Below are 20,424 nucleotides of genomic sequence, written 5' to 3'. Positions count from 1 at the left end.
TGTACAGCAGTCCACGGGACCAGATGAGGTGCACTTGAGAGTGCTGAAGGAGCTGGCCATTGTCTATGGTCTTTGAAAGATCATGGGAGTTGGGAATGTTCTTGATGCCTGGAGAAGGACAGATATCACACCCACCTTTAGGAAGGGCAAGAAGGGGAATTCAGGGAACTATGGGTGAGTCAACCCCCCCTCAATTCCTGGGAGGGTTGTGAAGCAAATCTTATTAGAAGCTATTCCTTCAATGCATAAAAAAAAACCCAACAAAACAAACAAACAAACAAACAGACAAACAAACAAACAAACAAAAAATTGATAGTAGTAGCATGGGTTTAACAAGAGGAAATCATGCTTGACTTGCCTCCTTGCCTTCTGGGACAAGGCAACTGGTGGTGTGGATAAAGGGAGGGATGTGCATGTTGTGTAACTTGACTTAGCAAGGCCTTTGACACTGTTTTGTAGTCTGTATCATCAAATTGGTGCAATATGGGCTGGATAGGTGGACAATGAATGAAAGATTGGCTGCATTGCCAGGTTCAAAGAGTTTTGATCAGTGGTTTAAAGTCCAGCAGTCAATAACCAGTGGGGCTCTTTAAATCAGTCCTGGGACTTCTGCTGATAGTATCTTCATTAACAACTTTATGACTGCAGTGTTGCAATGATGGGATACAGACTCCTTAGGAACGAAAGGATGGGATGGAGAAGGAGTTGCCCTTTATGTGAGAAAACAGTTAGATGTCTAGCAGCTTTGGGACAACTAAGTTTAACACTGATTTCAGTGTTTCCTAGGTAGGTATGTCACAAATTAGGCACTGTCTACCTCAGCATATATATGAGCATTTGAAGAAATATTTTTGAAGGGTCTATTTTTTCTGATATTTCAAACCTTGGATGAAAGAGAGTTGCCAAAGTTAATTCAAGAGCCAATAACATATCTAGAGAATCACCAGATTCTTTAACTTGAATGTAAAGCCAAGAGAAGAACCCCTAAAATTTTCACAGATTTTGGATAAGGCCTTCAAAGTGGATTGTTGCAATGTCCTTGAATTGCCTACTGCTTATTCCAAAAGGTTTCTCAAACTACATTTGCACATCTTTTTGGATTTAAAAGTAAGTAGGTCTTTATTTGTCCTCAGTTTTAGAGCTAGCAGAAAGGTCTCTTAATAATTAATTATGTATTTACATCAGAGATTATTTATTTTCTAATCACTCATCTAACATGAAAAATCTTTCCCAGTTTCATATCGGTGACCATTATCAGACTGTTGCAGTCTTTTGTCTTTAAAATTTTCATACTCAGCCATATTTATTATAAATTCCTCATCAATATTTCAGACAAATGACAGCTTAAAAAGATTTTGATACTATAAAAGCGATAGGTACCGTTCTCAGCTTGCTGCTATTTCTTTTGAAACAGTGTAACTCAATTTACTTTGGATATATCACTCATTTACATTCTGTTGAGAAAAAAAAGGCTTATAGAACAGAAATTCCAAGTGAAGTGAGCAATGGATGTTACTCTCAGAAGAATTTTGCTAAGGTAGTTTGCTCTGAAAAAGGCAAGCTTTGCTTTTGGATTCTATGTTTAGAATCTTTTTTTCATCTTTGTAAAACCCGCATTTTATATAAACATACTCAGAAGATTTGGTGAGAAATATTTGATGATTTCCTTAACAGGAAAAGCAGAATTATGTGCGTGTGTTGCTCCCCACCCCACTCCCACCCCTCATCCCCCCTCCCTTTCCCCCCATAATTGGTCAAAGAAAAACATTTCATTTTTTTTTTTTTTAAGAAAAAAGATCCATAAATTCATTCCATGCCTGCCTTGAGAAGTCAGTTGGTTTTGCAGAGGAACATCTTTAGCTTGCAACACCAACCTGTTCCTTTCAGCAAGAGGGGCTTACTGTGCCCAGTTGAAGCTTACAGCTCTTCAGACATCTCAGCTGACTGGTGGCTGTACAGGAGCAACAGGCAAGACTGCAGATGGAAACTCACAAAGTGGAATGTTTTCATTAGAACTATGGAATTGTAGAATAGGCCAGGTTGGAAGGGACCTTGAAAAATTATCTGGTCCAAACTTTTCTGGGAAAGGAACCTTGGATGAAATTACCTAGAACTCTGTCCAATTACATCTTGAAAACCTCCAGTGATGAGAGCTCTACCATGTCCCTGGGGAGGTTGTTCCAGTGAATGATCGTTCCCACTGTAAAAAAATTTCTTTCTTACACTGAGATAAAATCTCTCCTGGGTTTTGGAAAAGCCAAATATATTTCTGACAGACATGAGCATGCAGGCAAACAGTGGTAAACCTGTAAGACAGGAAGGGATTGAAAAGTCTCACAGGAGCAATGCACATCTGTGCCAGTAGTCCATTATTCTTACAACAGGAGGCTACTAACCATCTTAAGCCATTTGTGATATTATCAGCATGCTGCTGAAAATAAAACACAGATTTTGTCATGGTTACTCATTTCTTCCACAAATCCTTATGAATCTACATTTTAAAAAAGCCCACCCCCCCAAAAAAAAGAAACACACACACACACACTAAACTGTATTGTCTGTCAGCTTTAAAGGCAACTCTGACTCAGAACACTGAAGACCAAGCCCTCCTCCTCTGTAGCTCTTCATTTACACACTGACATTACCATCATCAGCCATTGCATTATTACAAAATATTTTTTCTCCTCAGAATTGAAATATTTGATATTATGTTTGAAGAGACCAATATATTCAACCCATAAGGGCAACGACAATAAAGGCTACATGGAGGTTATGTATTTCCAGATAGACTTTATTTTCATTGTTCTTCTGGGTTTAATGCTGAGCAGCTGTCACTGAGACCCACAGAACTATGAGGAGAGGAATACGGTTTTTTGATCAGTGAAAAGCCATTAGTTTGGGGCCAGTGAGGGAGGGCAGAAAAAGCCACTAAGTAGTTAAGGAGATCTCAAGCACATGTTACATAGGATGCATTGCTGATCCTGTCTGAAAAACTGAAATGCTACTCATAGGGACTTCTTTTCGTAAATATTTATCTATTTTTTATATCTGTAGTCTCACAAGATAGAGCAAAATTTAAATTTAGCGATGTATTTGTAAGCACATGATGTCATGGCGCTTTTTTAAATCCCAGAAGAAAAACATGTTACTTCTCAGTTTTTGACTGAAGAAACAGAAGTGTTGCATGTACTGCAACTCAAAGACAAACTTCTTTACAATTCACATGATGAACTCAGAAGTGCAGATTGAAATGACAGCAGCAAAACACAGCACTGGAAGATACTTATTAATGGCTATTTGCAACATTCAGAAAGCAAAACTTGTTCTTTTTTATCAAAGGTGTAGTGTAGGACAACGATTAATAGCTTTAAGCTGAAAGAGGGTAGATTTATTTTAGGTATATGGAAGAACTTCTTCACTGTGAGTGTCGTGAGGCACTGGATCAGGTTGCCCAAAGAAATTGTGGATGCCCCATCCCTGGCAGTGCCCAAGGCCAGGCTGGACGGGGCCGGGAGCAGCCTGGGCTGGTGGGAGGTGTCCCTGCCCGTGGCAGGGGGTTAGAACTAGCTGATCTGTAAGGTCCCTTCCAACCCAAACCATTCTATGACCTATTATTATGAGGAGGTTGTATTTGCTTCGGGGGGGGGGGGGGCGGGGGGAGAAATACAGTAGTAAGAGACTGCATCACTAATTTCCTAGCTTTTAATCACAACCCATAATAAAGGACAGACTACAAGAATGAAATTTCAAGTTCACAATAAGTTAATTTTTCTGATGTACCAATAAAACTGGAATATGTATTTGATATTTATTTATATTAAAAACATTAAAAACATTTACAGAAATTATAAGCACATACATAGGTCACACCACTCATTATGCTTTGTATCTCATTCATTCAACCCACATGTCTTACTTCAATTTAAATATAAATTAAAGGTTAATATACTGCCACTCTGTTTAACCATGCTAAATCTCTTACTCCTAAGCTTATGACAAGTCATCAAAAGTTGCTAAAAAAAATTACAAACAACAAAGAATTTTTTAATTATTTCCACTCAGCTGTGATTTACTTCTTCAAGTTGGTCATCTAAGCTAATCACAGTAAGAAAGTATTTCATAGCAAATAAAAAGCACCAGTCAGATTTGCCTTCCTTCAAACTAGCTCTAAAAAGGAAATTCTCTAGCTTGTTTCAGCCAAGTTTTTAAGATCTGCTCACACACCCACTCATCACAGCCGCTATCAGCTTCTCACTTTTAAGCGCTCCCTCCAGCTGCAGTTTGAGTAGAGCTGTGATACATCAAGTCTGGCTAAACCTGATTGCAGTGCGCTAAAGATCTTGTCGCTAATTTGAATTTTGTGCACCCCAACCACTCTTTCTCATTTAACTGCTAGTACTGCTTCAACCTCTTTTCATTAGCAGTTCATGATTCCATGCATTTTCCTACCTGTCTTGTTATATCCTCTACAACAAAGCCATGCTTTTCAGATGTCTGTAACTTTCAAGTTGTTTTCCTTTTCCAGTGGTGCAAGAGCTAGGCTTAGGGTGGTAAAACCCTAGGGAGATAACAGAGATAATAGCAAAAGTTATTTATGCTGTATGTCACAGAAGAGTCTTCCTTCTCAAGTACAAGCTAAAAGCATATGCCTTTGGATGCTACAATTTCTAGCCCTGTAAATTATGCTTTTTTCAAAAACATTGTTACCTTATTGTGAGATAATCACATCTATCAATTCTGAAGGTATGCAAGCAATTAGTTGCTTTTGTAAGGCACAGCCTTGTGCTCAGCCTTCTGCTTTAGGCTATCCCTAATACTTAAGGATTACTCTTGGTAAGGAAGCCTTGGGCATCTACAGAAATATCAGCCTGACTGTCCCTGGAAAGAAGGGTTTCTACCAAGACTTAGTTCTCTGCCAGACACTTCCTAGCAAGGAAAGCTGTTTCAGCATTCCTGTTTCTTTCTAAGCAAAGTATGAAGATCGTTCACCAAGCCAGGCATTTTTTTCCCTGCCCCCCACATGCTTTTCATTTGCAGTCTTTGGAGGCTTCCAAATCATTAGGGGTCAATCTCTAGTGTAGTATCTAAACATCCCCAAATGGCTGCTTTAATCTGGCTATAATCCTAGATTGTCTCTATATCAGGTTCCTGGCAAGAAGCCTCTTGTCAAACAAGCAATCAACAGGCTGGCTCACTGCTCAAGAAGTCATTGTGACCAGCTTTGCAATCAGTAAGATCACCATAGGGCCAGGTTTAGGGCTCCTTTTTGTAAGACTCCTTGGCATGGAGGTTTGGCCTGAGGCCCTAGTAAACTAATTTCTCATCATCTTGTGATGAACATGAAAGGGAACAAGTGCTCTTGCACTAGCTGTCCAATTTTCAGCAGCTATACTTTAGGACGTAGGTCTACATCCTAAGAAGCACCAGTGTGCCTGGATTTTGCAGGGTTTGTAATATGTGTGACTACATTGCTCCCAAACCACGGATGTATTAATACGAAGTCTGGTGCCAAAAGACAGATTTGTAATCAGTTGTTATTCCTTTTCCATCAAAGCATTACCTGCAGTGCTGTGGGTCAGCAGTAGCAAGGAATCCACAAAGAATGCATCCCCATTAGGACTACTTCCCCAGGGGAGGACAAATAATGAGCAGCTGGCTTTCATGTATTTCTGGCTCCAATCAAACTACCATAAAGGAAGGGCAGGCTAAAAGTTTGCCCTCCTCCCCTCCATCCAGCCAAACCACTAACGCTTTAGGTCAAACTGCATACAACCGTAGCAGACTCTAACCTCTCTTTTGGCCCAGCATAAGTTCTGTATTCGTTATGACAAACTTTTCTATCAATCCTCTCTGAATTTTCATTCCATACATAGTGGACTTACAATTCATCTCATTTCCCACAGAAGGAACAGCTTTTGACAGGTTTATTACAACCTATATCTCATGACCCAAGCACTGGGTTCTTAACCCTATGCTTGTGTTAGAGGTAGCATTTCAAAGAATTTGCTGGTGGTGAAGAGTTTTGCCTCATTGTTTATTCATTTACTGTTCCAGCTGAAATCACACTGCATAATTCCACAGCAAGCTGTATTTTCTGTTGTGAACAAGAAGAAAATATTTTTATTGCTATTTCTATTCCTTTATCACATTTTGCAGACATTTCAGCTATTTCAAAGTATTATTTCCCCCATTTATCTTCAGCATATCTATATTCGGTATGAAAATTAGTCCTGATATGGAAAAATCCAACATTTCTACTTCATCCACCATATCCTGAAAGGCAATTATATTTTATTAACATCATATTAATTATTTATATATTAATATAGTTTTCATCTTTGTTATGTTAATTTCCTGTAAATGTACTGCATGTCTATGAATAAAAAGCTGTACTTAAGTACTAACATGATTCAAGCATAAATTCTTATTTGATTTTTTAATTACATAAAAAGTAAGTGGCAGTGCCTGATTAAAAGTCAGCTGATTTTCTGAACAGTGTGCTTTTCCTAAGCTATGGAAAATTAATAGAAACTTCCTGACTCAATAACATGGTCAAATGTTATATTTGTGGGTAAATAGTAAAAAATGTAAAGCATTCCTTTTGCTCAGCTACAATAATTTCAGATTTATTTCAGACTTAGCTTATTCGTCACCTTAAAAACTGCTGATTGGTTGGTGATATTTAAAGAAATTTCCTAAAGAAAAGCTGTGAGTATAGTTGTCATGCCACCTATCTTTTGAACATTCCAACACAGAAACTACTTCTGATAAATTTTAACCCTTAGTCTTTAGTATTATCTGACTTCCCATGGCATGAAATCTGATGACATTCCTGCTTTAGGGAGGAAGTTGCCTTAAGATTTCCCATGCTCTTGAGGCTGTGATACTGGCTTGGTTTCAGGAAACTAGTAGGTTAGGTTCTGGCAGACTTTCCCTAAGATGTTACCTAAATCAGTGAGACGCTGTGTGCTTCAGTTCCCCATCTGTTATACTCTGTCTTCTACTGAGACAACAAATGCTTTCTGTGTGAATGTGCAATTTCTTGAAGGACGAAGCCCACAACTTGGTTATATTCCTTGCATTCTCGTGGAGCAGGAGCTACCTTCTGTTTCTGTTTAAAAGTGGCTTCTAGCAGCTCCCTAGTCTATGGCAGGTGGCTGTCAAGTGCTACCACAGCACGAGTAATAAGGAATGAAAAAAAAATTAAATTACTAAAATAGTAATTTTTAGTAGCCTTTGTGCCTTACAATATTATGCTTAATGAACAGCAGAAGTAAAATCTTCCTAGCTCTGATTTCCCCCATTCTTCAACCCAATCATCTGAAATGCCTCAGGAGACCAATGTTATGTATCTTCCAAACTCTGTCCATTTCTCAACACAAAGCTATTATTAGTTCAACAATTCTCTATTTCCTCCGTTACCTGAACATAGCTAGTCTTTTCAAATTCAGTTATATTGTTGGTGTGCAGAGACAAAACAGAAACCAATAACGACCATGTCATTGGATTAGTAAGGGGGTTATCCCTGAGAGAGGTTCTGGAATTGAGGCCCCCTCCAGACATCAGAGGGAAATATGACAGACAGACATCCCAGACTGAACTGGCAGCTAGTCCCTTTCCAGTCTGTGCGCCAACCAGGCAGCGGTGAAGAAAGTCACAAAAGCGAGTAGACAATTAAATCGGCATGCAGGAGGTAGGGGACACCGCACAAGGCAGGCTCCACAAAGTTACAAACAGCTGGGTTTTTTGCACACGTCGAATAATAATGTTTGAATGCACAGGATCTTTTGTATGGAAAAATAAAATTTGTAAGAGATTAAGCAGATTCTTTTTGTATTGTCTGGCAACATGTATCTGTCTGAAAATTGTGCAAATGCCTTTACGGCTCTCGCCCTGAAACATACAGCATGGGCGTGAATTCAAGAGCAGAATTTCTCTCCCACCTCCACAACAGTTTTCAGATTTCATCTTCTGGATTTGTCCTCTCTACACATAGACATGCACATAGTTATAATTACTTTTATTTTAAGATAGTTAAGATAGAACAGAGATGTAGAACCAAGATACTCTGGGTTTAACTGTGAAAATATCAAAAATTTCTTCTCACTCCTGGATTCTTATATGACAGGTTTTAACAAAGGCACTGGCCAGACACTATGGGATCCTCTTTTCCCCACAGCTGTCCATATTCAGTGAATCAATCATAAGCCTTCTTGGGAACAAGCAAGCAAGGACATTTTCTATGTTCGTTTTCATGTATAAGCAATGTATTCCTTGACTCTGTTGCTACAGTTTATTTATATTCATCCATCAATATTAATACATTTAGTAAACTGCACCACACCAAATAAAGTTATCTTTCCTAAAGAGAAATGGTATAAAATTCCAATCACACAAATGCTTATGCACGCTAAATTTTAAGCAAAGTAACAAGGAAATTGAAGGACATTAATGTTTCTGGGACATAAGAACGGCTGTCCTGCATCAGACCAGGTGTCCATCTAGTCCAGTACCATGTCTCTGACAACAGGCAAAAGCAACATGGTTAAAAGCAGGGAAGCAACACATTACTCTCCCAGACAAAATCTTTGTTCACTGAAGGTATATACTGAGCTTGATGTATTTGGTCTGTATCTGGTAACCTTTCTCCTCTATGACCTTGCTCAGTCTTCCTTTGCGCCAACAGAAAGTTTTAATATCTACATCAAGATAGGAATTCCCCAACAGTGGGAGCAAACCATGTGCAACAGTTAGCAAACCTATACTGTGCCAAACTGGTGTAACACTGAAATGCTTTACAGGCTTTTACTTATAGGATATTATTCAGAGCATAGCAATTTTTTTCAGACATATTTTTTCCCCCATACATGGAAAATTACAGTGACTGAAATGATCTGCCCAATACAGCTGAATTTGTTCTTTTAAATGCCAAGTATTTTTACCCAGTACTTTAAAAAACACACATATACCCACCCAAAAAAAAGGCCCAAAAAACCCACCAAACAAAAAAACCAAACAAAAAACCAAACAACTCTTCTTCCCTAGTCCTAAAACAAAATAAAGGTAAGTTTCTCCAGTCAAAGTCAAACCATTCTTCAAAGATTTTTAGACTTAATAATTTTATTTCCTTTTTGTTGTGGATGGTTGTGGATGTACCAACACGTTCTTAATTGATGCATTTTGACGAAACCAGCCATGGTGATTTGCCCCTGGCTGAACCCCAGGCGCCCAGCAGCGCCTCTGTCATTGTCCCCCCCTCCGCCGGGCAGGGGAGCGGGAGGGCAGGGGGGTGGCTCAGCAATTGCCGTCACGGGCAAACCAGACTCGACTTGGGGAAATTACTGTGATTTATCGCGATTCAAATCAGAAAAAACACCCTCCCCCCGCCCCTCCCTTCTTCCCGGGCTCCACCAATTCCTGGTTTCTCTCCCTCCCCCGAGCGGGCGGGGGCCGGGCCATGGGGGTTACGGCCGGTCCGTCCCGCGGGGCTTCTGCCGCCCCTTCCCCTTCACACCCTGCCCGGCCCCAGCGTGGGGCCCCGCGGGTGCGGCCCCCCGGGCACAGCCGGGCCCAGTGTGGGGTCCCCGGCCCGGCCCGGCCCCTCTCCCCGCGGGGCCCCGGCCCTGCCGGCAGCTGCCCCAGCGCGGGCTGCCCGCGGGTCACGGACCCTGGGGCACCCCCTGCCCCCGGTGCGGGGGGGGGGAGCTGCCCGGCCAGGGGCTCCCCGGGCTGGGGGGAGCCTCTGCTGCGGCGCCGGGACCCCCCCGGCCCCCTGCGGCCCAGCCCCGGGGGCTGCAGGGCTGCGCCTCTCGCACCTCCTCACTCCTCTCTCCAGCTGCAGTTGTGCAGGTTTGGGGGGGGGGGGGTTATCCCCTTAAATCCGCTGCCCCCACGGCTGGTGGGCTCAGCCCTGGGTCCCCCCCAGGGCCGGCGGGCACGGGCTCCATCGGGCATGGGGGCAGCTTCCAGCAGCTTCTCACAGCAGCCACCCCCACCACCCAACACCTTGCCAGGCAAACCCAATAAACCAACTAATTGATTAGTGGTCAGTTGTACAGCACTAACCAAAATGACTGGTTAAACTTCATCTGTATGGGTTACATATGGGAGGCAACTAAAATATTACATGAGGAGACAAATAATGAAGCTTTCATTCTTGGTTCTATTTCCAGCATATACTTCTGGGTAAGTTTTTAGTCCTTGAGTCTCGATTGCTTCATATACGTCATGGAAATAATAGTGCTTATTTCCTAGTATAAAGAGTAAGGGATATAACCAGCCTGCTGGTCAGTATGCTTGACTGGACAACTGTATCCTGGGCTGCATCACCAGCAGCGAGGCCAGCAGGGTGAGGGAGAGGATTCTCCCCTCAGCTCTGGTCTCTCAGACCCCACCGGAGCGCTATGCCCAGCAGGCCAGGTGGTACAAGGCTGACATGTTGGTGTAGGTCCAGAAGGGGGTAATAAAACTGACCAGGGGGCAGGAGCACCCCTCCTATGAGGGAGGCTGAGAGGGTGGGGTGGTTCAGCCTGGAGAAGGCTCCCAGGAGACCTTATTGTGGCCTTTCAGTACTTAAAGGGCTTTTATAAGATGGAGACTTTTTACCAAGGCCTGTAGTGACAGGACAAGGGACAACTATTTTAAACTGAAAGAGGGGAGATTTAGGTTGGATATGAGAAGAAATTCTTCATGGTGAGGGTGTTGAGACACTGGACCAGGTTGCCCAGAGAGGCTGCCGATGCCCCAAAGTTGGTGTCTGCAGCAGGTCTGCAGACGAGTTAGTTGACTTTAAAGACTTAGTCGTGTTCCTTTAAGACAGCCACAAAAATGTCAAGTATGTAAACAGGATGTGAAGAACAGCATACAAGCACATACAGCAACAGCAAATAGCAAGCAAGAAGAAGAAGACAGAAAGCGTGTCAGGGTCTGACACATTTACTGTCTAAGATATATAAGCAATATGTAAAAATAATAAACACCATTTTGGCCATTTTTGTCCAAACCCAGCCACATAGATAAGAGTGTTTTTATGTCCGTCTTGACTTGCGTAGCCACACACCATCATTAGAAGTATCGAAGATCAGGTTAGATGGGGCTTTGAGAAACTTGATCCAGTGAAAGATGCCCTTGCTCACAGCAGGGAGGTTGGAACTAGATGATCTTTAAAGGTTCCTTCCAACCCAAAACCTGTGATTCTGTGGCTATGATCCTATACATATCTTTGTGTTGTATACAGGTGGTCTATGTATCCGCCCACTGGCAACATGTTCAACCCCACAAGTAGCTGGACCTGGGGGCATGCAGCAGTGGCAGCATCGCCTTCTTGCGCTGCCAGATCTGGCCCAATTCCCTTAACAGTTTTGTGATTTAGAAATTACACCAAAATTTATTGCACTTCTTATAAATATGATCACAAGCTTCAGTAAGGGGACTGTAGAGTAGCAGATATATGGTGAGAAGTCATCCAAGATAATGTGGCAGCCATTATACAATATTAATGTGCAGAATCACTGTCGTATTCTGAAGTGGAATAAATCAAGCAAAGTTTAATAATATCTCTGATGAAAATTGTATTTAAATAGCCAGAGTGCTTTATCATAATTTTTACAGTACTAATCAATGTCCAGAGTACTGAATCATACTGAAAATGAGGTAACTACTAAAGCAACTGGGTTAGGCCCTGGAATAGCTCTTAACATGTCCTAAAAATGGAGCATCCCATGGCTGTGGTCTGCCAGGCCACATTTTTCACAGTGTTGTTTTTTTCTTAATTTTGGGTCCCACTGTGGTTTTTTGGGTGTTGGGTGGGGTTTTTTTTGGGGGGTGGGTTGGGTTGGTGTGGAGGGTTTTTTTGTGGAAATGAATATGTTGAGAGTTTTCCTTTGTAAGAATGTTTTTAAACTATTAAATATGTGCCCCTCTTCCCCCCCAATAATGTGTTCTCTGTTTCTGTGATTCCATTAGCAGCAAATAGTCAGTATATAAATGTTACGTTATGTTTGGCTTCGTTTCTAACACAAATATTGTTAATCTTCAATAGCCAAGGCTAGATTGTCACAGAACACCTGGTGGCAGCCAAGAGGAGAAAACAAGAGAGGAAAGAAATATGGTATGTACAATTATTCCAAGAAGTCCTTGTCTAAGCAAGATTTGAAAGTTCCAGCTTTGAGAAATGAAAATTAATACGGAAAAATTTACCTTGCTGATTCTTACTGCTTAAACCTGCAAGGTACCAAGCAGTACCTGGTGAACAGCTTCAGCTATTGCTGCTCTGCACTTTTCAGGAGTGGAGCCTCAACAAATAAGAAGGAGTGAACTCAGTCTGGCGCACTTTCATGGGCACTACGTTGAATGTGAGCAACCAGCTAGCTAAGAAAAACAGAAACCTATCCATTTTACCAGTTCCTTGTGTGTGGCCCCTCTTAGGTAAGGTGCTGTAACCATTCTTGTACTCCAAGGTAAACTTCCATTCCACAATGAGTGTAATGAAAAACGCCAGTGGTTTCTGCTTTAGATCTCAGGTCCAGACATTTTTCTTTACTGTGTGCCCCTAAACAACTTCTCAAGACAACGTTATGACAAGTTTCTCATAACTAGTTTTGAAATTCAGAAGTTGCCTAAGTATATTTTGTGACTGAAGAACTGAAGAGCTGTCAATTTAGATTTTCATATCAAAATCTAAAATAGTCTGATCTCATGCTTAACCACACAATCAGAGGTGGAAGAATGTCTACAGTTTCTTTAAGACTGTTAGATGGGTCACATAACAAGCTCAACAGCATAAATAAATATACAATGGAATTGCAGGATCTTTTCAAAGCTACTGCTGCTTCTCGTGTCTGATCCCTCTTTGAAGTCAATATTGAACCTGGATCAGCTCCTCAGGTAATAGGTTCCACTAACATTTCCATCTGTAATTGGAAACTACACAAAGTGTCATCTGAAAACAGCATGCTTAAAGCTAAAATATTTGTAAAGGACATTCACCTACAGACTACAACACTTCTACTTAACAGCTCCATAAAACATACATCCTGTCTTCTATAACAGTGCTGTTCTCATGTATTTTTGTTTTCTGGATAAACTTAGACTATTAAGGTACATACCTAATGGGTGTGAATATAAAATGTGTTCTTCTTGTTGGAAAATAATATGTTAATTGTAATAAGGATAAAGATCTCAATTTCCTGATGGTTACTTCAGTGCTGTAAACATGCAAGCAGGATTCCCTTGGATTTAATGAAATCACTGCCTTTTTATGTCACGTTTGAATAATGCTCCTAAAAGCAACAACTATAGGTATCACTGTTTACATTTCCCAACTAACAGATTTTGTAGCCAGAAGAGGTCATATGCAGTGTTTCTTTTGACCTTCTAGATAATGCAAAGATGTGCTTGAAAACTCATGCAGAAAGCTCTTAAATCCAGTTTAACCTATTCAAAATATTTTAGAAAGAGATTCTCTAGGAGTTAAAGGCTTTCTGTGATCAAGAATCCACCACACTTTTACCCAGACTGTTTCACTGTTGAAGGTCTGTTCAAAAATTATATCAGCAATGTATCAGAAACATCAGAGAAGAAAGCTGAGCATGAAACCATTTTACAATTGTGTCTGTATTTTCAGTACTATAAACCTCTTTCATGCAAATCAATGAGTCATACTTCCTTCTTCTTTACCCTCCACCCCAACCTGAAATACTGAGCAACATTTTAAAATTATGAGATTGTAAAAAATAATACAATTTAGATCCTTCTTTTGGTTGTTGTTATGCTGAATGTTTTATAAGCCTTAGGTTTCTCATTTTCAGGCTTTTTCTCTACAACTATGAAGTCTTAGCGTTCATATTTTTCATAATGAAGGCTAAGATTGCTCGGCAACCTCATATCTCTAGGAGCTGAGGCTTTAAGAAAAAATAGCAAATGCTGCAAAACACATGTTAAAGTCACAGGAGCTGCTGACACTCTATTTTAGTCGATATCTATCAATAAAAGCACATTGAAAAACAGGCTTATTTACAGTGGATGAAAACATGACTGTTTACAGAAAAATAAGTTTACAATAATAAAAATAATCAAATACCCATTCTGTGACTTTCCTAATCAGATGGATTCTGCCTTTTGATTGCTATATAAGCAGCAACATGTGAGCAATTAAGCTTGTATATTACTGAAGGCAAATGAATTTTGATTTTGCTCAGATTGCCACATCTCATTCCAGATGTGTCTGTGGTAGCCAGAATTAATGACTTATATGAAGGCAGTGGTGTACCAAGAAAAGAAATGCTCTTAATTGACTTGGCTTTGAGTTCACACAGAACAGTTCTCTGTATAAAAAAAAAAATAATACTACCTTACAAAGAAAACACTCTTTGTCACTCTTAATGCATTCATGTTTTAAACCAACTAATATAAATCCTCTTTGGCCAGCTAGGTTTACTGCATCTGAACAAATAAAAAAAAAATACAACAACAACAACAAAAAAACCAACAAAAAAACCCCAAAAAAGTAGACGCTTGAGACATTATGAAGTTCTCTATCAAAATAAATTCTATCAATGCACACTGAAATATGCAATTATAAGCAATCCAGTAACTTGTTCTCATCAAGATACTGTATCAATGATTGTGAAAGGCTCTTTATATAAAATCTCTAATATTCTTTGAGAGTATTGTGGGACTAATACAGGTACAATCTTAGTTCAAATAGCTGAATGTTCCAAGGAAGAATACCCTTTATATCAACTTTCTGATGCTAAGCTTTAGCAGAACAAAGGCTGCTTGAGAACAATGGTTAGTGGCAGTACAATTTTAAGCAAGCTAAAATAAAAGCAGCTTTATTTTTTGCCTAAATATAAGCTCAATCTGCAAGCTGTCAAAGCCCCTTAGCTCTCAGTAACTTGAGATTTGAAACACGGGTTTTTTTATTTAAAATAAAAAATGTGGACAAAACCCGCTGAACTTCAAAACATCAAAATGAAAGAAGGTAAACAAACCTAAAATATGGTACAGGAAATATGGGGTGAGATTGTTCTCCCTGATTATTGCCCTAAATAGAATGGGATCACAACCCATCCAATCATCAGATTTACTTGTGTTTGTTCTTTTCCCCCGTTGGACATTTTCTCTGCATGGTGAAAAAAGAGAATTTTGACCATTTGCCAAAGATGCTCAAAATTCCCATGGAATCTGGCAGTCTGGTATGTTGAAACTCCAGACAAATCCTCTGAACCTGTACAGAGGAAATGTAAGACCTCTACAGAGTAGATATTCCTCATATGGACCTGTTTGTGAACAGAGAAGGGCTGGTTGGTGACATGATGGTTGGAGGCTGTCATGAGCATAGCGATCACTTTTGTGATAAGAGTTTTCAATTCACAGGGAAGTAAGCAGGGGAATCAGCAGAACTGCCACCTTGGGGCTGCAGAGGGCAGACTTTGGCCTGTCTAGGAGCCTGGGTGACAGAGTCCCTTGGGCGGCAGTCCTGAGGGGCAAAGCAGCCCAGGAAGGCTGGACAGTCTTCAAGAAGGAAATCTTCAAAGAGCAGGAGCAGGCTGTCCCCATGTGCTGAAAGACGCGCCGGCGGGGAAGACCAGCCTGGCTGAACAGAGAGCTTTGGTTGGAACTCAGTGGAAAAAGGAGAGTTTATGATGTTTGGCAGAAGGGAAAGGCAACTCAGGAGTACAAGGATGACATGAGGTTATGCAGGGAGCAAATTAGAAGGGCCAAAGCCCAAGTAGAACTTAATCTGGCTATTGCAGTAAAAGAAAATAAAAATTGTTTCTATAAATACCTTAGCAACAAGAGGAGGGTTAAGGAGAATCTCCATCCTTTGTTGGATGCAGAGGTAAACATAATGACAAAGTATGATAAAAGGCTGAGGTACTTAGTGCCTTCTTTGCCTCAGTCTTTAATGCTAAGAGCAATTGTTCTCAGTGTACACTGTCCTCTGAGCTGGAAGACAGGGACAGGGAGCAGAATGAAGCCCCCATAATCCAAGGGGAAATGCTCAGTGACCTGCTACAACACTTAGACACACACAAGTCTATGAAGCTGGATGGGATCCACCCAAGGGTGCTGAGGGAGCTGGTGGAGGTGCTCACTGAGCCACTTTCTATCCTTTATCAACAGTCCTGGCTAACTGGGGAGGTCCCAGTTGCCTGGAGGTTAGCAAACGTGACACCCATCTACAAGAAGGAACAGTAGGAGGATCTGGGGAACAACAGGCCTGTCAGTCTGACCTCAGTTCTGGGGAAGGTTATGGAGCAGATCATCCAGAGCACCATCATGTGGCATGTACAGGACAACCAGGTCATGGGGCCCAGCCACCATGGGTTTATGAAAGGCAGGTCCTGCTTGACTAACCTGACCTCCTTCTATGGCAAGGTGACCCACCTAGTGGATGAGGGAAAGGCTGTAGATGTTGTCTACCTGGACCTTAGTAAAGTCTTTGACACTGTCCCACAGCATTCTCCTGGAGAAACTGGCTGCTCATGGCTTGGACATGGCTTCTCTTCACTGGGTAAAAATCTGGCTGGATGACCATGCCCAAAGAGTGGTAGTGAATGCAGTCAAATCCAGTTGGTGGCCGGTCACAAGTGGTGTTCCCCACGGCTCAGATTTGGGGACTGTCCTATTTAATATCCTTAGGAATGGTTTAGGAATGATGTAGACAAGAGATTCAAGTGCACTCTCACTAAGTTTGCTTAACTAAGGGTGAGTGTTTTCTGGAGGGAAAGAGGCTCTGCAGAGGGATCTGGATTGATGGGCCAAGGCCAACTGTATGAGGTTCAAGAAGGCTCAGTGCCAAGTCCTGTACTTGGGTCACAACAGCCCCATGCAATGCTACAGGCTTGGGGCAGAGTGGCTGGAAAGCTGCCTGGCAGGAAAAGACCTGGGGCTGCTGTTTGTCATCTGGCTGAATGTGACCCAGCAGTGTGCACAGGTGGCCAAGGCAGCCAACAGCAGCCTGGCTTGTATCCAAAACAGTGGCCAGCAGGTCCAGGGCAGTGATTGTTCCCCCTGTACTTGGCACTGGTGAGACCACACCTCAAATACTGTGTTCAGTTTGGGCCCACTCACTGTATCAAAAATGCAGAGGTGCTAGAGTGTGTCCAGAGATGGGCAACGGAGCTGTTGGAAGGGCCTGGAGCACAAGTCTTAGTAAGGAGCAGTTGAGGGAACTGAGGGTGTTCAACCTGGAGAGGAGGAGGTTCAGGGGAGGCCTTCTCGCTCCCTACAGCTACTTGAAAGGAGGATGTAGCAAGGTAGGGGTTGGTCTCTACTCCCAAGTAACAAGCAATAGGAGAAGATGAACTAATGTCAGGTTGCACCAGAGGAGGTTTAGATGGGTTATTAGGAAAAATTCCTTCACTGAAAAGGGTTGTCAAGCATTGGGATAGGCTGCTCAGGGAAGTGGTGGAATCATCATCCCTGGAGATATTTAAAAGACATGTAGATGTGTTGCTTAGGGACATGGTTTAGTGGTGGACTTGGCCGTGTTAGGTTAGTGGTCGGACTCAATGGTCTTAAAGGTCTTTTCCAGTCTAAACAATTCTATTCTATGTTTCTCTATATAACACAAACATGGCAGATATATTGTGTATGAACTGCAGAGATATTTTGAGCCTTATGCATCCAGGACCCATATACTGGCCATTATAAATCACTCAGAGACACAGAACAGGCACTAACTTTTTGAGAAATAAATAATAAATAAGTCACTGTAATTAACCTAAGATTTAAAGAATACATAAACTGCCAAAATCCTGAAGTCATTAATTTGGTTCCTGAACTAACATAAGTAATGATAAACAGACATGCAATATGCTCTAGATTGCTTTGGTTGTTGATCTAGTATAATACTAAAGTTAATGAAATAATTTGGTTATATAATGATTACGTGGATATTCTTACAACTTCAAGTGTATTCAGTCCAATCTAACAAGAAACCACTGCAGTTAATGTGTCCTGGTTTGGGCTGAGACAGAGTTAATTTTCTTCTCAATATCTGGTATTTGGTTTTGGTATGACAATAATGTTGATAACACTCTGATGTTTTAGTTGTTGCCAAGCAGTGCTTACTCTAAATCAAGGGCTTTTGAAGTTTCCCGTGCTCTGCCAGTGAGGAGGTGCAGAAGAAGTTGGGAGGGAGCAGAGCCAGGACAGCTGATCCAAACTAGCCAGAGGGATATTCCATACCATATAACATCATGCTCAGTATATAAAGCTGGGGGAAGAAGGAAGGGGGGGACATTTGGAGTTATGGCATTTGTCTTCCCCTACATGCTGGAGCCCTGCTGCCCAGGTATGGCTGAACCCCTGCTTGCCCATGGGAAGTGGTGAATGAATTCCTTCTTTTGCTTTGCTTGTGTGCACAGCTTTTGCTTTACTTGTTAAATTGTTTTTATCTCAAGCAATTATTTTTCTCACTTCTACTCTTCCGATTCTCTCCCCCATCCCACCGTGGAGAGAGTGAGCAAGTGGCTGTGTGGGGCTTAGTTGCCGGCTGGGGTTAAACCATGATAATCTGTAAGCAGTTATCCCATTAACTGCAGGAGACTGGATCAATGCTATGAGCCTCATGCTGGAAGGTGTCAAAGACTCGATGTATTGCCTTGTTTCCCTCTGTAAGTTCCTACATCAATCACAAGACACTGAGGCAAGGAGTGATACTGCTTGTTTTTAAATACACAATTTTTACGTAGGAAGGATTCACTCATCTTGCTAACTTTTATGACACTACTACATCAGATGAAGGGTTTTTTCCTTTCTAGTAGATTAGAGTTGTTTGGCAACACTTCCCTTCTATCAGACAACATTGTTCAGACAAGCCAAAATGTTTTGTACAAATTTAATTAGGACACTATTTTTAAGGGATCCATTTCTGAATCCCTTGTTGCATTCTCCTATCATAGAAGAGAGAATCAAAGCTGGCATAAATTTTCAGCAGCAATGGCACATTTTAAATATGTTGCTCCAGGGAGGAGCAGAAGGTATGGAGAGCTAGAGTACTGCTGTTCCTGCTGCGGTCCAAGATGGGAGACATAATAATTAGTCCTGCTGGCTGCCTCCCCAGTATTACCCAGTGCTTACTGTGTCTGTCCAACACCTCCCTTAGCAATATATCTGGCTTTATGAGGCTCTTCTGGACGAAACTGTCAATGGGGCCAAGACCATTTTGCCACTTCTAGGAGACTTATCAGCCTTAACTGCTGCCTACTTTAACTTGCCCAGCACAAGCTATGGAGACATCCAAATGGAAAACATAATTGTTCAGTTAGAAAAGACTTAACATATGGATATAAACAATACAAAGAGAAAAGAATTCTAAAGTTTTCATTTTAATCCTAGTGCTGGCAAAACCTGGAGTTGTACCAAAACAGATTGCTCCTCTTCTGGTCAGTCAAAATTTGCTTGTTTGCTTTGGAGAATATGAGTGGTATAAGCCAGTACAAACTTATGATCTGCACTTATAGCTGAAAATAAACATAAGCAGGAAAAAAATATCACAAATTCATAAAATAAGCAGGAATATCTTTTCAGCTTTCAAAAGAGGAGGTTCCCAGTTACTCTTTATATATATAAATAAGTCTTTATATACATATACATATATATATATATATATATATATACACACAGGGTGCCTCCAGTAACTGTACATCCTTCCGGACAAAATGCCCAGCACACAGCTAGACAAGTCCATAACACATTGTGTAAGAAATTGGTGGACAGGTTGGGCTCAAAGAGTTATAGTAAATGGGGTTGCATCAGGCTAGCAGCCAGTCACCAATGTGGTTCCCAGGTATCAATTTTAGGGCCAGTGCTCTCTAATGTTTTTACAAATGATCTGGAGGCAGGAGTTGAATATACATGAAGTTTGATGATGGTGCTAGGTTGATTAAATTGATGCTAAATTGATGCTAAATGGATCTGTAGACTTCCTTGAGGTAAGAGAGGCCTTACAGAGAGATCTGGATAGAGTAGAGAGCTGGGCAATCACAAACCCTAGGAAATTTAACAAAAGCAAGTGCCAGATACTCCAACTGGGATGAGATAATCTTGGTTATACATACAAAGTGGGGGGCAAGAGGCTGGAAAGAAGCTCTATGGAGAAACATCTGGGGGTCTGGCTGATGGAAGTTGGGGGACAAGAGGCTGGAAAGCAGCTCTGTGGAGAAACATCTGGGGGTCTGGCTGATGGAAGTTGAATATGAGTCAAAAGTATGACTTGGCAGTCAAAAGGGCCAACTGCATCCTGGGGTGCATCAAACACAGCATGGCTAGCAGGTTGATTGTCCCACTCTCCACAGCACTTATGCAGCCCCACATTGATTACTGTGTGCAGGTTTAGTGCCCCAATATAAGAAGGATATGAAACCATTAGAGTGTGTCCAGAGGAGGGTGACCAAAATGGTGAAAGGTCTT

The 20,424-nt window shown here is 41.4% G+C and overlaps 1 long non-coding RNA gene across 1 annotated transcript in view; it reads right to left on the bottom strand.

Annotated features, from left to right (window-relative positions):
• Window positions 1-372: 372 nt before the first annotated feature.
• The window catches only part of LOC308062401, a 69,460-nt gene continuing 49,408 nt past the window's right edge, over window positions 373-20,424 (bottom strand). Inside the window, exons 4-5 of the long non-coding RNA XR_013927558.1 lie at window positions 4,450-4,558; window positions 373-2,306 (exon numbers count right to left, since the gene is read on the bottom strand). This is a non-coding gene — a long non-coding RNA (uncharacterized lncRNA). The remainder of the gene's footprint in view (window positions 2,307-4,449; window positions 4,559-20,424) is intronic.

This window comes from Falco punctatus (genome assembly GCF_963210335.1).
Source record: "Falco punctatus genome assembly, chromosome: 4".
NCBI classification, from domain to species: Eukaryota; Metazoa; Chordata; class Aves; order Falconiformes; family Falconidae; genus Falco; species Falco punctatus.
Note: the sequence above shows the minus strand (reverse complement) of the source record. Positions and strands in the feature narration are given on the sequence as shown.